Here is a 12848-nt window from a genome sequence, read left to right on the forward strand (position 1 = left end):
GGTGTTCTTGTTTACAAGTGTGTATGATTAGTTTAGTTAAGTGGCAAAAAGGTTTCTTAATTAAGGAGTAACAGGTTTTGTAGGGATCAGAACAGTTAATAGACTAGGTACTTAGGACACTACCAGAAACATAACGATAATGACTGGTTGCTAAACTAAAAATTCTTAAATACACCTGGTCCACAATAAACTTATTGTGGACCAGATGATAGCACGTGTGAAGAGGTTGGGTCTATCTCTTTGTGATTTTATTTTCCTGTCGTTCCTTCCTCAACCAATTTCTCTCTCCTCAAAGAGTGAAAGCTCTGCAATGAACTTCTCAAACATCAAAGCTTAGCAAAATTAGCTTTCCCTCTACAATCTCAAGATTGTTTAGTTAATTTCTTGGCGGTGGAATGTAAAAGGAGATGAGAACTTCGCCCGTCGAATGCAAATCATGAGGTTGAAGAAAGTCGTGGTAATTCTGGTAAATTTCTGATTTTTTATTTTGTTTTTGAACTTCTTAAGTTGATTAAATTATTTCGTTGTTATTTTTTTTGAATTACTATTTGTTCGCATTTTTTATGCTTATTTTGGATTTCAATTGCTTGAATTTTGTCTCATATCAACAAATTAGGGTTTTAATTTGTTCAATCCATGTTTAATTATAATTAAAAATAGAATTTCGTTGTTTTATGTTATAAATTAGCTATTTGATTTAGGTTATTAGGGTTTTGACCTCGTTTATCAGTAGGTGGTGTTGTGGTGGCTGAGTTGGGCGAGTGAGGCGAAGTTGTGATGGTTTGTGAGGCCTGATTGGTGTGGCGATGTTGTGGAGTGGAACGAGTGGGCTGCTGCTCAGCTAGCCGTGTGCTATTTTGCGGGTATTGTGGTAGTTGTCGTTGGTGGAATTGTTGGTGGTAGTAGTTGGGGGCTGGCGATAAGGTTAGTAATTTTGTTGTTGCTGTTGTGTGGTGGATTGGTTGAATGGAGGCAGGTGAGTCAGTGAGTGTGGTGTTATTTAATTAAGGGAGTGGTGGTTTATGATAAGATTGGGCAAGCTTGCTTGTTTGTTGTTGTTGTGTTGCCTAACATCAATGAAGTGCAAAGTAAAATTATGAAGGATTATAAGTTCTGTATACATGCTTTACTTGAACTCAGAACCTAAACTCACTCCTTTTTCTCTCATAGAGTAAAAAAGGATCACTATAGAGCAACTATGATTCCAAAAAGAGTTACTATGCATATGAATAAGGTTGTTTACTTTATTTAAGGGTCAAGATGCATATAAGATGACCCTGTGAAAATAACAGGATCAATTTTGATATAATCCCTTTGTTTTAAGAACTTAAACTTCTATTGGGTTTAGGTTTGAACATGTCAATTAGAGCTATCTAGCCAATAGTTTCAATTTAAATAATGTGGTCTATCACTCTAGACAATTTGGCATTAATTAATGTTGTCTATGACTAAGTTACTTTGTTTGTTTGTTTGTTTTAAGGGGATCACATACTCCTGGTTGTATTCTTCTTATTTATGTTTTTGTCAACAAGATGTTCTTTTATTTCAATATTTAGTTTAAGCAAAATGAGGGACAAATAGAAGGATTGTCCACATATATAATTATATATAGGCTATTAGCTCAAAGGGTAGAGCAATGTACAATAATGTACATGGTGTGGGTTCAAGTCCCACATAGCCTACAATAATGCTTGTGTGTTGCCATCATTGATGAGTTGTGTTTTGTTCATTGTAGTAACTTGTTAGCATGAGTAAAAATATGGTAAATAAAAGGTAACTATATTCAAATAAGGGGTCACTATATGTTTGAAAATGGGTGATTATATTTTAGTAGTAGTCACTATGTGTAATTATACGGTAATTACAAAAAAGATACCTACCAGTACATCTAATAAGGGGTTACTATATGTAAAAAAGGTAATTATATGTGCATAGGGGTCACAAATGTGATGTGTAAAAATATGGTAAACAAAAGATGACTATATTTAAATAGGGGTCACTATATGTGTAAAAATGGGTGATTATATTTAAGTAGGAGTCAATATGTAATAATACCGTAATTAAAAAAAAAGATAACTATATCTAAAAAGGGGTCACTATATGTAAAAAGAAGGGTAACTACTATATGTATATAGGGGTCACAATATGTCTGAAAAACATAACTATGAAAAAGCTAATATTTGATTAAAAGGGTCACTATTTGTTTATCTGTTAGCCTATGTAGGACTCGAACCTACATCTTCTGTGCGAATAAAAATACACAATGCTCGACCAATTGAGCTAATAGGCTTGAATATGTAGGTTTAAAGAGTTTTCAATTATATAATTCTCCAATCATAAATGACTTTGAAAACAATGCATGCTCATTTGTCATCAAACATACAAAGACATAGATATCGTACCATTTTTAATTCGAGTACATGTAATATGTCTCCTTTTCATTTCTACATGGTTACACTTGAACCAGCTATTATAGTATAAAGTTAATGTGCTAATCGTCATCAGAGCATAATCATCATTAGATTCTTCACTCTAGCTTTAATGTCTACTTTTGTTTTGGTATTCAAGTAAGCTAAAGTATACCCATGCCTCGCCACAAGATAAGGGGTTATGCATCCCTTAAACCCTCTTACTGCAAATGAAAGTTTTATCCTGGTTTCCTAGAAGAAAGAAGGGAAGGAACCACATATGCCTCTCAAAAACTAGTTTTCATACACCCTTGTTTTTTGCTTCATAATATAATAAACCACAACAAAGATCCTAAATGTGGCAATATCCTATAAGATCAATTATTGATCCTTCAATTGGCTGCAAAAAGAAAAAAAAAGTAGATCCCATTAAAAATACAGGGTCTGACAATGATTAGCATATTTCAATACCAATTTCAATTCAAATTCACAGTTCACATATGTGTATTCTTAGACTTAATTAAATCAAATTATATTGTAAGAAACTTATAGTTTCCACCTTAAAGAACTTAAAATTTGGCATTGGCAGTATAATCAAAGAAATTAGTAGATAGGTAACTCTCTACCTCTATAAATTGATTCTACGTTATCTATTACTCAAATCCTATTACACAACTAATGTCAAAATAGCCATAGTGACCTTTATTAACTGATAGTCATCTCTAATAAGTATATTATGTTATCTGTAACAAAGATAAAAATCAATGTAACCAAAATCAATTCACCATCTATGTAATATGTACTTTACCCCAATTAGACTATTTACTTACGAATCAAAGCAAATAAGCATCAAAAATTAACAATTTAATTGATTCGAAATTGTTATGTGCACTTGTATCAGAACTAAATAGACTCTATGATTAAATATTAATTTCCTCTAATTTTAAAACTTAATTGCATGCTTTAGATCTATTCTCCACATAATCAACCATTGTTCATGAAAACAAAAATTCGAAATTTTGGCAGAATTAAAACAAAATAAAGATTGATACCTTCATTGTTATTTGTGTTTGATTCTAATTCATAAACTGACTTGTTGCGACCAATTGCAGCAAAATTTCATTCTTTAATTGATGAATTTTGTTTCGTGATTTCGTCGATGAGTTCATCGTAGAGGAGAGAGAATGTAGTTGGGGCTTTATTTTTTTTAGGAAAAAAATTTATGAAAGAATATTGGGCTTTAAAATAGGGTTTTGTAGAATTGGGCTGGAAGTGCGCCTGGGCTACTTTGTACAGACAAGAGCACGTGAGATTAAATGGTCCATAATAAAATTATTGTGGACCAGGTCCACCCAAGATTTTTTGTTACTCAACTTAGACAACTAGTTGGTGAATGTTTAGCATTTACAAAACTTATTATGTCATTAACTATCAATTAACCTATTAACCTGCTATACTAAAAGTAAACCTAAAATGACAATTGTCATGATGTCATAAATAATTTTCCTACCTTTTTTTTTTCCTTTTTTTTAATGACTTCCATTTTATAACCTACAATAATACTTATTTCCATTTTGACAACATATTTGATCCAATGATACTCAATTAAATTTTTTTACATATATTCTATATCTTAAGTGTCTTTTTTTTTTTTTTTTTTTTTTGGAAAGCATCTTAGGTGTCTTTTAGTACAAATATACTAACACAAATAACAATAAATAAATAAATAAGGTATTGAAATTTATCATTATGCAAATATCCAAGATTATTATAATATTACCAATTTTATTTTTTTCCTCCATTTTTTGTCAATAGACAATAAATTTAATTTTAATTAAAAATAGAAAAATTATTTTGGTAGCATACGTTGTATGAATCTTAAAATTATACATAACGTTTATAAGAAAAACTGAAGAAAATTATTTTATTATATTATACTCCCTCTGTTTTTTTTTTTTTTTTTTTTTTTTTTTTTTTTTTTTTTTTTTTTTTTTATAAACTAGAGTTAAATTTGCACATTTGTGGAGACACTACTTTGACCATCAACATCTTTAATTATGATTTTTTTTTTATAAAAGCAGACATTATGAAAAATCTAACAACATAATATATGTTGATATTTATTTATTCTATATTAGTATAAAAATTAAGTCAATTATGACTTATGAATAGTGTAAAATTCCAACTCTTGCATAAAAGAAAGAAAAAAGAGAGAGAGAAAGAGAAAGAGAGAGAGAGAGAGAGTGAGAGTACATAACATACATTGAAAAATTCAATCTAATTACTCTACAACTTATTACAAGGCCTATCCAACCAAATAATAAATAGATCAAAATAATAGGGCCACTGTAGACACCCATTTGTGTCTCCCCAAAACCAAACGCAGTGATGAATACCTGTCACGTCGAACCATAATCGAATAAGGTGAAAGTGTGAAAAGTCAAGTGTTGCGGTTAGTTTTTATTAAAATCATTCTTTCTGTTTTCGAAAACCCACTCTATTTTATAAAAACGTACAATCCAGTTTAGTTTGGTCCATGATAAGGGTCCAATAATGGTGTAGTTGGATGGGGCTTTAAAAGACATTTCCAACGATATATTATAAGCCCAATTCCGATGAATAATGAGGAAGTTATGGCCAAAATACAAAACTGGGCCCAAACCGGATTTTACCTACGACCTAATGATCATGAGGAGGGTCCAAAGGTTTAATCCTATTCCTAAACTAATTAGGATTGATTAGAATCTTCTATAAGTTTCTAAAATATCTTAATTATCCTTTTTTGAAAAGATAAGATCATGGAATTTGATTTAAATATAAACATTCTTTCTTTAAAAATTTCCTAATTCTATTCGGATTTAAAGATGTTCAAAGACAGTCAGATATTATTTTCGTGCCTCATATTTTTTATCCAAATTTTATATGGTTCGATAGATCTTGAAATTATCTTTCCAATGATATATTATAACATTAATTCCGAGCTATAACGAAAAAGATATGAAAGATATACGAAACTCTATCAAAAATTGATACCGTCCTACTATTTCGTCTATATCTTTTTATCTACAAAAGATTTTAATCTGATTTTAATTGAATTGGAAAGAAAACTTCAAGATCTTTCCAACGACATATTATATGACTTATTTGGACTTCTGGATCAAAAGATATGATAAAAACAAAATTCGCAAAAACTGCTGTCTACGAGTTTTATTTCGATTCGAATTCGGATTCTTTTCTTAATTCTTCGACCCTCTTTTTTCTTATAAATAGGGGTCATATCTCCCTTTTTTCTAATCATCGACTCTCATCAAGTCTCCCGATCAACTTTCATCAACTCTCATCAAGAATTACTTAATTCTTATTTTCTCTCTCTCTTTCTAAACCAACTTTTTATCAAACACAATATTCCGCATTCACAAGACTTAGAGTCTCTTAGCCAAGTTCGAAGTTGTCTTCGCCCTAGACGTGCAAGGTTGATAATTTCTGAGGGTTTGGTCCAAAACTAGTCAAAACTTTATTTAATTTGATTTCAATTTAATTCTTTAATTGTTCTTTATTATTTTCATTGAAGTTTACTAACTTGTGTATTTTGTTATTAGAAAGAGGTACGAGGCTTCAAAGTAAGTAGATTAGCTTACTCCCTATTTTATTAACAATGTAGAAAGCATGCTTATTATTGTTTTATGATTCCTAGTATCATGTTAGGATGTTATTTATTACTTTCTAGTATCATATTTAGGGTGCCTTTACTCTTTTCTAATATCATGTTAGCATGTTAGTACCATGTTAGGTTTAAAGCTTTGATTTTTATTGTTTAGTGACATGCTAGGAGTTGTTATTAATCTTGTTAGTATCATGCCTAGGATCTTGCTATTATTATTAAGCTTTATTATGCCTTATCATGCTATTATCATCATTATTGTTTATTGTTTATTATTATGTTGCTTGATATTTATTTTATTGTTATTGCTTGATCACACCTTTTATGCTTGTTAAAGGGAATTTGTACTTGAAATCACGCTTAATAAGATAATTATTAATTTGGTTTAGGCTAATGTGATTTTAATTCAAGTGATCGCCAATAATAGTATTATTTGTGCATTAATATTCAACCAACATAGATAAACAGGGTAGGTTTAACATAATGTTTGCATGTTATTCGAAAAGCGCACATGAAAACGAGCAGAACAAAGTAGAGGCCTATTTTATAGGGCGGGTCCTTTCTTTTCACTACTAAAAATTGGCCAAATTGTGACCGGCGCAAACGGTCGCGAAAAGTAGTGAAAACGGTCGCAATACATAATTGCGACCGTCAACGGTCGCAATACATAATTGCGACCGTCAACGGTCGCAACAAGGCGGTCGTAATTATGATGGTCGCAAAAAAATAATATTACGACCGTTTGACGGTCGCAGATTTTTAACGGCCGTTATACCTATTTTCAACGACCGTTAAAAAAACGGTCGCAAATATTAAAAATTGCGACCGCCTTATGAAACGGTCGCAAATATTGAATTTAGCGACCGCCATAAGCCGTCGCTAAAAGTATTAAAAAAAAACAAAAAAAAAAAAGAAAAAGACCCACCCACCCTTAACCCAGATCCACCGTACCCAAACCAGAACCCACCTAAACCACGCACCACCACTACCCTTCTTAAACAACCACTACCCGCCTCCGCCACCCTCTACCCACCATCACCTTCGCCCACCTTCAACCACCAATACCCACCACCACCTACCCAACTTTAACCCAGAAAAACAGAAAAAGAAAAAAATAATCACCTACATAAGTTTGAACAAAACAAAAATGAAATAAAACATCATCAAACAATCTGTGAAATTCGAACAAACAAAGAACAAATTCGAACAAATAAAATGCACAAAAATTATATAAAAAAAAATCGAACAAAAATTAAATAAAAAAAATCGCCCAAAAATGCACAAAAATTAAACCAAAAAACGAACAAAAATTAAGTAAAAAAATCGCCCAAAAATTATACCCAAAAAAAAAAAATTAAACCCACAACAATTAAACCCACAATTCGAACAAAAAATTCGACAAAAAAATCAAACAAAAAATCTATGAAATTCGAACAAATATAGAACAAATTCGAACAAAATTATGAAAAACTCGAAATAAAACAAAAATCAAAGGAATTCGAACAGAAATGCAATTAAAAATCGATAACAAAATCAAACAAACATGGAAATTCGAACGAAAAACGAATTTCAACCAAAAAATTCGAAAATAAACAAAATTTTCAGAAAAATAAACAAACCTTTCATAATATATCTTCCTATTTAGGTTTATATGGTCAAATTCGACCAAGAAAACTCCAGATCTGAAATTTTTAAGGTCGAATTTGACCATGAAAAACCATAACTCGTTTGTTGAAGAAATCCGAATACCATAATTTGTTTGTCAAAGAAAATACGTACACCAAAACTATAACTCTGAAAAAAATGAAGAAGAAAAAGAGAATGAAGATGGAGGGGCGTGAGAGTGAACAAAAATGGAGAAAGAGAAGAAAGAGATAGAGGAGCGTGAGAAAGAGAAGTAAGAAAGAAAGAGCAGGAGAGAGAAAAGAAAGAGGAGGGGTGAGCGGCGTGTGGGAGTTTGAAGTAGATTAGGGTTTGTGAATAAGGTATGCTTTTATACCGTATTTTTTTAATTAAAAAAAGGATCTTTTACGACCGTCTCTTTGACATTTACGACCGTCTCAGAGACGGTCGCAGATTTTGACATTTACGACCGTCTCTTTGACGGTCACATATTATGACGTTTACGACCGTCAGAGACGGTCGCAGATTTTGACATTTACGACCGTCTCTTTGATGGTCGCAGATTATGACGTTTACGACCGTCAGAGACGGTCGCAGATTTTGACATTTACGACCGTCTCTTTGACGGTCGCAGATTATGACATTTTACGACCGTCTTTGACGGTCGCAAACGATTTATTTTAATTTGGAATTATTTTTAATTGTTCAAACATCCTAGCGACCGTCTAAAAGGCTAAAAACGGTCGCAAATTTGCGACCGTTGTCAAAGCAGTCGTAATATTGCGACCGCATAAAAAACGGTCGCAAAATATGAATTTTGCGACCGTTTTTCGGACGGTCGTAAAAAAACGGTCGCAATTTAGCCGAATTTTAGTAGTGTTTGTAGATTGGATTCGTACCCTCATCCCCGGACCCTGTTTGGTTCAAGAACTTATGGAGTTGATGGTCCTTTTGGATCGTCTTTTGGGTTTACAAGTTCCTAAAACTTGTTGGCGACTCTTTTGCTCTCTTTTCTTTCCCTTTGGAACGCCACCATGCTTTAGTGTATGATCACGGTGGGGTTCAAGTTTGGGGTCATGATGCTTGAATTATTCCCTACAGTTTTTGGCGACTCCACTGGGGAGGATTTCTATTTATATTCCTGAAATTTATTTTGGCAATTATTTAGAATGAGCGGATGAGACTCGAAAAATTCTAAGTATTTCATGTGCGTGATTTGATTAACATTATTGTCATATATATTAAAAGGTTCTCATGGGAGAGCCCCATGAGTCAATACCTAGGAATTTTACACGTAGCAAATTTGAGAAATATCTTTCATGACTAGAATCGAAAAGATGATGCGAAATCTGGAAAATTCTAAGAACACAGAAACTTGCCAAGGCATGTAGGAACTAGCGTCTAGAAAACAGGGCTTGTCGCCCGTAAAAAGTTTCTGTCGCCTGGAGACAGTTCTTTCGCTTGGCGAGAGAGGCTTTTTTGCAGCGACAGTCCCTGTAGTCTGGCGCCAAGTTCTTCCAATACCGAGCCAGGGGTCTGCCTTCTTGCTTTGACCATTTCTAGCCTTGTTGGCTCGATTTTACGTATTGATTGAGTCCTTTTCTCACTTTTCTGAACCCATATGTGTTCTACATATGGATATAACCCTGTGGGGGTTCCTGCTTCACCTGCCCAATGGAATATTCCACTATCATGTGCAAAGTTCAAATTTGGGTACGTGCAAAGTTTGTGAATCCACCAAACCATGGAGTCGAGTTCGATTTCATCACGAACTCGCGGGATCCTGTCCATTCGCTCCAACTCTCACGGTAGGCTTGTGTGCAATGCATATGGATTCATAACCATGGACCTTTTTGACTTAACCCATATCCTTGAACTTTAGAGAACTAGAGCCATGGTTAGGTTGCAAACTCATTGCATCATATTGTGACTATGTGAACTACTTGTGCATCTCTTATTTGTGCATAGCTTATATGTGACTAAACTAACCGTTTGTTTGACTTGTGTTTGTAAATTAGTTTAAATAAACTAACCAATGACTAAAGGATTTTGTTTAATTAATTAATTTGAACTAATAAAATTCCCTTAAATCGAGTCATAACTCCTTTTAGTCAACCCGGATTTTTATTCCCGTATACTGCACATGCGTCAACTTGTTTTGGTCATAGCCGGAGTTCTAGGAAGAACCACGAGTCGTATAACCTATGGATCTGTAGCCCCGAGTTTTATCTTTAATTTGGAGTTGGTTTTGTCCCAATAAGAGTCACAGATTAAATGTTATGACTAAAATACCATAGCCTGTCTAGTTTAATGCATATACGTGAAGTCTTAATTTAGTCTTTGCTTAAGTCTAGTCACATAGTCTAGCCACATTGTCATGACACAAGTCTTAACATGTCACCCACACTCATTAGTCTTAGCACACACTTTGTACATGTCACCATGACCATGTCTTAGGTTCATGCATGAGTCGTTTTTCCGTCATTTGAGTTGGGGGTCCATTATATTCCTAAGTCTTCCATAATTCTCCATCTACATCATCTTCCCACTCTCCACATACTTTCTTCCATATTTCTTCATCTACATCTTCTTCCTACACTCCACATACTTTCTCCACACATATCATTCCCTTCATTCTTTCATGATCTTTTCCCATCTATGCATGTTAAATCGAGTTTGAGTTATATGATTAACAAGGAAAAAGAGTAATGATGAGACAAAATACAAGGCAAGCTTCTTACCAAGATTTCATGCTTTCTTCTTCTTTTTTCAAACCTTCCCCCATAAGTCTAGCATAGGCACCCTTCGTCTTCCTTAGATTTATTACATAGGTTTTTTATTTTGTTCCCCTTTAATAAAATGAGCGTTTCTTCCCTCACATATGATGATTGCATTTAAAAAAAAAAAAAAAAACAAGGTCGAATTAAGCACAAGGTATACCAATGATTTGAGGCATCCCTTGTAGCCATATCATATCTTTCACCCTTTAAATATATAATCCTTTTCTTGATAAACCACTTTGAGCCTCGTCTAACGATAGACCTTTCTTTTTTCAACCTACATTTACTAACCTTGGGATGGGATGGTGTGTAACTTTTGCAAGTTCCAATTTACAAAAGCTTGAGTGATAAAAATAAAAAATATAAATAAAAGTGTACAAAAGGGCAAGTGTTCCAATGTCTTTGATATAAAAATATCTTTGATAAGAACATGTCTCAAATTGCGTTTCTTATCGAGTGCTCGGTACCGTGCCTGAGAAACATGAATGCCAAGTGAGTGATAGACCGCATGATCGAGATTGCCCACACTTATAAAAAAAATGCGAATATGAAAAATGCAAGAGCAAAAAATAAACAAAAAAAAAAGAGCTCAAAAATGAGAAAACTCAAGCATAAAAAAATACAAAGATTCAAAAGCAAGGTTGCACACCTTGGGGGCTTATCTAGGGTCTTGAGCCTTTATCCCCTTCTTCTTCAACCTTTAGTCTAACCACGTTACAACCCTTAAAAAGACCTTTTTGAGGTATACACACACTTTTGCGAGGTTCAGCTAGAGCTACGTTTGGCCTGATTCCTAGGATACGTAGGCAACCTCACAATGAGGTGCAGCCATAATAAAAATGCATTCATTTTCACATTCACACACTCACACCATGATCATGTCAAGGGATTTCCAATGCTCATCCTTATTCACTTAGAGCTAGACTTGGGGGCTTGATCCTTACATCATTAGCCTACCTAGCCTAAGAGTCATCATTATTTGACTCTTATCAAATAATACTTTTCCATACACTTAGCCTTTGCAGCTTAACCTTAGTGTCACTTTCACACACATCACAGATACATGACCAAATAGACTTCCAATTAGGAACCCTTTGACATGAATTCTTAACATAGCGTTGAAGCATGCTTTGTCATATCACACATCACTCATCACTTATAATCATCATTGTATCAAAGAATGAAGTGCTTAGCCTCCGCACCTAAGTTACCCAAATACTTTCATCATTGGGTCAATAATTGAGATAGCTTAGGAGGAATTAATCCTTGCACCTTGAGAGATAGCATCAAATGCATATACTGCATTAAGCTCATTCAACATGCACCATCAAACACTTCGATTCTTTTTCGCGTCTTTCTTTTTCGGGAGAAAGTCGGTACTCTCCACAAAAATGACGGAAAATTTTTGCTTTTTTGCATTTTCGAGTCGCACATCACACACGAGTCATGTACATTGAGTCATGTTGTGTCATATCACATCGAGTGGAGTCTAACACATGTGTCAAACGATTTGAGTCGAGTCATGTCAAATCAATGAGTCAAGCAACACTAAGCCTTAGGTCAACCCTAAGATAATAAAAGATTAGCAAAGTCCTATAGTCCAAAATATAGATGCAGGTACATTCCAGCGAGCAAGAATATTCCCGGATTTTTTCGAAAAAAAAAACCGCGAATATAGATATATGAGATTCTTCCAAGATAAGAGAAGTTTGAGCAAAATTATGAAGAGCTTTAATTTCCAAAAGATTTGAGCAGATTTGGTCGTAAGGAAACGACCAAATTGAAAGTTCGGAGCGAAACCGAGCAATGAACAGCAGCAGCAGCGGTAGAAATGAAAAAGAAATCTGTCGCCAAACGATAAGGTTTGTCGCCCGGCGACAGAACGATATTGCGGCGACATAAGGTTCTGGCATGCGCTAGTGCAGCGACAGAATGTGTGGCCCCATATTGGATTATGCTGACCTTTTACAGAAATTTCGGGTTCCTTGGTACGCCAGTTAGCCCCTCTAAGCAATTTGACATGATTTAGTAATCGGCTCGATTACAATCACAATGAGTGATCGACTTGACAAAAGATCGTCTCACTTAGCTTAAAGCGCCTAAGTATTGGCACATCGCAAGCACCAAAGTAACGGTTCACAATGATTTCCTAGGATGGAAGAAGATTTGAAGATTCGAGATGACGAAGCCTTCAACAGGGGGCTTTAAGATTAAAGAGTCTATTGCTTAAATTTAAGAAGGACGGTTTGAGATGAAGCGACCTTCAATAGCTTTCACTATGATTGGGGAGTTTATTATTAGATTTGAGAAGAACGATTCAAGATGAAGCGGTCTTTGATAGCTTTCGCTAAGATTGAGGGAGTTATTACTTGATTT

Source organism: Chenopodium album, chromosome 19, assembly GCF_948465745.1.
Source record: "Chenopodium album chromosome 19, dcCheAlbu1.1, whole genome shotgun sequence".
In the NCBI taxonomy this organism is placed as follows: domain Eukaryota; kingdom Viridiplantae; phylum Streptophyta; class Magnoliopsida; order Caryophyllales; family Amaranthaceae; genus Chenopodium; species Chenopodium album.